Below are 6,001 nucleotides of genomic sequence, written 5' to 3' on the forward strand. Positions count from 1 at the left end.
AGGCATGCACTCCATTAGACACATACACACACACATTCACACACACATTCACACGCACACACGCACGCACGCACGCACACACACACACCACACACACATGCACACACACATGCACACACACGCACTTGCACACAAGCACACACATGCACATCACTGTACAAGTGCAATAATCTTGACTACAATGTTAAACCCCATTTCAACTCACCTGGTTAAACCCCTTTTCACCCCACGTGGTTAAACCCCTTTTCACCCAATCTGGTTACACACCCCTTTTAACCCACCTGGTTAAACCCCTTTTCATCTCACCTGATTACACCCCTTTTACCCCACGTGGTTAAACCCTATTTACCCCAACTGGTTACACCCCTTTTTACCCCACCTGGTTAAACCCCTTTTCATCTCACCTGGTTACACCCCTTTTACCCCACCTGGTTACATCCCTTTTTACCCCACCTGGTCAAACCCCTTTTCACTCCTCCTGGTTAAACCCCTTTTTACCCCAACTGGTTACACCCCTTTTCATCTCACCTGGTTACACCCCTTATTACCCCACCTGGTTACATCCCTTCTCACCCCACATGGTCAAACCCCTTTTCACCCCACGTGGTTAAACCCTATTCACCCCAACTGGTTACACCCCTTTTCACCCCACATGGGCAAACCCCTTTTTACCCCACCTGGTTACATCCCTTTTTACGCCACCTGGTCAAACCCCTTTTCATCTCACCTGGTTACACCCCTTTTTACCCCACGTGGTTAAACCCCTTTTCACCCAATCTGGTTACACCCCTTTTTACCCCATGTGGTTCAACCCCTTTTCACCCAATCTGGTTACACCCCTTTTTACCCCACCTGTTTAAACCCCTTTTCACCCCACCTGTTAAAGGGCGACTAGCCAGGGTCAGTTAGCTTTGGTTATGAAATGAAAACAATAATTAAATTAGACACATTTTCACTGACATCACAGGGCAAGAGAAAACCTTGTGGAATGTCATACACCTTCCCAAACATATCAGGAAAGTAATACCATGGGGAATTACTATCAAAACATTACACAACACATGCAGGACAAACTTACCTTGTGGAAATTAATTAAAATGCTGTGGTTCCCCTTGTATCAGAGTAATACTTGAAGACTGTGTCAAGGAAGGACACTTCTCCAACTGCAAAGCAAACAGGTCCAACTAGTGTGATCACAAGCAATCGTGGAATGAGGAGCGATCAGACTGCTTTGGGTACACTCCGACTGAATGATTACTAGGGACGCTATGCAGACACTGGCTTACATTACCCACAGCTCAATGAAAGATCCGCAGCGGGGAACAAGCTTGGCCGCACACACACTGTATTTACATGAACTCGTCCAATATTTCAAGTTTAAAACATTTCAAGGGGTATTCACACTGACCTTGTTTCTATCTAGTTCACGGCAACTGTACATACCACACAGCCCAGACAATGAGGATGAATCTTCACGTTTGTAAAGAACTAGAAGACCTTAGCAGAGTTTAGTTTTCATTTCCATGATGATGATAACAAAACATATACTAATCAAAAGAAGTTATATGACTGTAGTTAATCTGTCATTTTCATGAAGGTGATAAAAAACAACATATACTACTAAAAAAGGTTATAATACCATTGTCAATCTGTCATTTTCATGAAGGTGATAAAAAACAACATGCATATACTACTAGAAAAAGTTATAATACCATTGTCAATCTGTCATTTTCATGTTGGTGATAAAAAACAACATATATTACTTAAAACAAGTTATATGACTGTAGTCAATCTGTCATTTTCATGAAGGTGATAAAAAACAACATATACTACTAAAAAAAGTTAAAATACCATTGCCAATCTGTCATTTTCATGAAGGTGATAAAAAACAACATATACTACTAGAAAAAGTTATAATACCATTGTCAATCTGTCATTTTCATGGCGATAAAAAACAACCTATACTACTCAAAACAGATAAGGAACATCCAATATTTTCCTTTGTTATAGACAGTCTAATACAGATAATCTGTTTTGGCTGGTTGGTACTGCCACATGGCCTTCCAACTGTGGGTGTACTTTAACTTGTTTTAAGTAGTAAATAAGTATACGAGTGAGTGAGTGAGTAAGGTTTTTAGTCGCTTTTAGCAACAATCCCTCAATATCACGACGGGGGGCACCAGAAATGGGCTTCACACATTTTACCCATGTGGGGAATTGGATCGAGCCCGGGCCTCTAGCGTGACAAGTGAACACTTTAACCACCAGCCTACCCCACCGCCCCAATAAGTATATGAGGAAAATGTCTTCATGGGCATTCAGACATAATCAGGACAAGGAGTGAGTGAGTGAGTATTGTTTTACGCCTCTTTTAGCAATATTCCAGCAATATCACAGTGGGGGACACCAGAAATGGGCTTCACACATTGTACCCATGTCGGGAATCGAACCGGGGTCTTCGGCGTGACGAGCGAACGCTTTAACCACTAGGCTATCCGACCGCCCTTCAGGACAAGGAGGTTGATGGATAACAACATTATTATACATACATAACGTTTCAGGGCTGCTTCTTGACCTTTCATCAGGTGATTTGTTTGTTTGTTGTTTAACGCTGCTCTTAGCAAGTATTCCAGCTATATGACAGCGGACTGTAAATAATCGAGTCGGGACAAGACAATCCAGTGACTGACATCATGAGAATCAATCCACAGAATTGTGATACAATGACAGGTGTCAACCAAGTTAGCGAGCCTGACCACCCGATCCCGTTAGTCTCCTCTTACGAGAAGCATAGTCGCCTTTTACAGCAAGCATGGGTTGCTGAAGACCTACGGGTCTTTTCCATCAGGTGAATGAATGGAGACATATAAGGACATGCAGACTAATTCAATTTAAGGAATATTTGCATTCACCCAATGGAAATATCCCACCAAAACTTCAGCTTTAAACACTAATTGTGACAGTGACTCCTAATTTTACAACATCTACAAACTAAGAGCACCAATATCCAAAATCAATGTTTTCAGTTGCAAACCAAACTAAATTATGGACTGAGATTATTTGAAGAAACTTTAGAAAGATCATTGTGGCATTCATGCAAAGTTTCTAGTTTTAGCTATCTGTCCCAACAAGTGACCCTGCAATAAATAGACATGGTTCGAGTTATTGATATCACTGAATCTGCTGAACAGTGAGAGCCAGTCTTTCAATTGTGTATTGCTGGACGCATTTGGTTAACCTCACAGTGACCTCACCCTGGGTGTCATATGGGATTGAGAGCTCACTGCATTGTTGGTTATAGTCTGTCTGTTGTTTGTTTGTTTGCTGTTTAACGCCATACTCAGCAATATTCCAGCTATATGACGGCGGTCTGTAAATAATCGAGTCTGGACCAGACAATCCAGTAATTGACACAATGAGCATTAGTCTGTCTGACTTAAGGGGACATGTGCATGTGAACTCATCTCAGGGTGAGTGAGTGAGTATGGTTTTACGCCGCTTTTAGCAATATTTCAGCAATATCACGGCAAGGGACACAAGAAATGGGCTTCACACATTGTACCCATGTTGGGAGTCGAACCCGGGTCTTTGGCATGACGAGCGAACGCTTTAACCACAAGGCTACCCGACCGCTCCCATCTCAGGGTGAACACTGCTAAATTAGTGGCTGTTCATGTTGATACCTGAACACTTCTTAACCTTTATTTTATTTAGAACAAGCAATCAGAAATTACCAATTGAAAAAGTTGAACTGGCTGAACATTGCTCACGAAGAGAGATTTTGTACATTGTGTAATTCACAACAAATTGGCCACGAGTTTTATTATTTATTCACATGTAAAGCATTGGCGAATGAACATTCTTCTTTTGTCAGTGATTATTATTTTAATGGCTTCACATGTCAAAATATAAGAAACTGTTGGGAATAATTATGTCCTGAAAAGGTTATCAAGCTTTCTAAAACATTTATATGCCATCTTGTTGTAATTTGTATACATTTACAGTAAACTACGGTTATAACGAACACGCTTATAACGAACTGACGGATATAACGAACTTACTTTTGGTCCCGACTACTTGCTGTAGTCTTGCTGCATATGTACTTATAACGAACTACGGTTATAACAAACTAAAATTAGTAGTCCCTTTGAGTTCGTTATAACCGTAGTTTACTGTACATGTAAAATGTAACTCTGTACCACTGTTAGTGTTTCCTTTGAGTAATGATGAGAGTTGAGAGTTGAGAGTTGAGAGTTGAGTTAGATGAAAAACTTTTAAGATGATTATCACAAAGGAAATTTATATGTGAATAGATGCAACGTACCGATGAGCAATAGGCCTTATGGTACAAACTGAATACAATTTAGGAGCAAACAGTTCATAAAACAACATATTTCTGTGTTTGTTTTTTTGTTTCTTAACATCCTTATTTCACAAAATGCAAGATGACTATGCTTGGTGTAAGAGGCGAATTTCACGATTGGGTAGTCAGGCTTGCTGACTTGGTTGATGCGTGTAATCGATGCTCATGATATTAATCACTGGATTGTCTGGTCCAGACTTGATTATTTACAGACCACAGTCATATAGATGGAATATTGCTGAGTGCCGCGTTAAACAAACAAAAACAAAAGTTGTTGTTTCTTATGTTCACAAATGTTCAGAACCAGCAAAGACCTACAGTCACGTCAGTGTTAAGAAAAAAAACTATTTTTTGTGTGCCAAATGCCCTGGCTATCCCACTTCAGCCACTGGCTTATCCTCATTCCATTGTCTGTACTTGATCTTTGTCCCCACAACCATAATTACCGGTAAATGGCATGTAACTAGGGTCTAGATCAAACCCAGCCCAGACATTCACCTCATTTAACCTTTAACCTCACTGTGCCCTTAACCTGGTGTTATATGGGATTGAGCGCTACAGCTCACTGCATTTTGGGTAATAATCTGTCTGACCATAGGAGACATGTTCTGGTGAACTCGTCTCAGGGTGAATACTGCTCAATTAGTGCATGGGCGGATACAGCTTTTTTGAAAAGGGGGGGTGCACAATTAAGATCTATTTATTGTCTTTGGTGGTAATTTATACAGAAATAAAGATTTTTTTCGAAATAAAAAGGGGGGGTCCGCACCCCCGCACCCCCCCTCTGTATCCGCCCCTGTAGTGTATGATCATGTGGGTACTGATTAATATGTTGGTTGGTTTGTTGTTTAACGCTGCACTCATCAATATTCCAGCTATATGACGGCGGTCTGTAAATGATCGAGTCTGGACCAGACAACCCAGTGAATAATATCAAGAGCATCGATCCACGCAATGATTAATATGTTGATAAGTACTTATTCATGAGTGATGGGTGCCAGTGTTGCCATGTGCATACATTATTTGTATCAAGAGCAGGAGCACCAATCACTTTTTTAAGAATATGCATCATACAATGTTTGAGTGAATACAGTTTTACGCTGCTTTTAGCAATATTCCAGCAATATCACGACTGTCGAGGGGACACCAGAAATTGGCTTCACATATTGTATCCATGTGGGGAATTGAACCTGGGTCTTTTGCGTGATGTGTGAACGCTTTAACCACTAGGCTACCCCACTCCCCTTTTCATTGTTTGAAGATGTATGTAGACGTTAATAATTAAATATGTTTATTAAATCAATAACAATATTCATATTACTCATTTTAACAGAATATGTATCTTAATAATGTTCTTGCAATGTATCTTATCTTGTATTATATCTGAATATATGTGTAATGTGTATATGCATAAATGAATACCACCCATGAAGATCTGGGGTAGAATAGATCTTCAGCAACCCATGCTTGCCGTAAAAGGCAACTAAGCTTGTCGTAAGAGGTGACTAATGGGATCAGGTGGTCATGCTTGCTGACTTGGTTGACACATGTCATCGTATCCCAATGGCACGGATTGATGCTTGTGATGTCAATCGCTGGAATATCTGGTCCAGACTCAATTATTTACAGACCGCCGTC

At 40.5% G+C, this 6,001-nt stretch overlaps 1 protein-coding gene across 1 annotated transcript in view; it reads right to left on the reverse strand.

The window, feature by feature from the left end:
* The window catches only part of LOC124144350 (annulin-like), a 65,342-nt gene extending 64,018 nt beyond the window's left edge, over window positions 1-1,324 (reverse strand). The window contains exon 1 of the mRNA XM_046513716.2: window positions 1,079-1,324. The gene's annotated coding sequence lies outside the window, so the exon portion shown is untranslated. The remainder of the gene's footprint in view (window positions 1-1,078) is intronic.
* Between the last annotated feature and the right edge of the window lie 4,677 nt (window positions 1,325-6,001).

Source organism: Haliotis rufescens, unplaced genomic scaffold (assembly GCF_023055435.1).
Source record: "Haliotis rufescens isolate VD_foot unplaced genomic scaffold, xgHalRufe1.0.p SCAF_10, whole genome shotgun sequence".
Classification (NCBI taxonomy): Eukaryota; Metazoa; Mollusca; class Gastropoda; order Lepetellida; family Haliotidae; genus Haliotis; species Haliotis rufescens.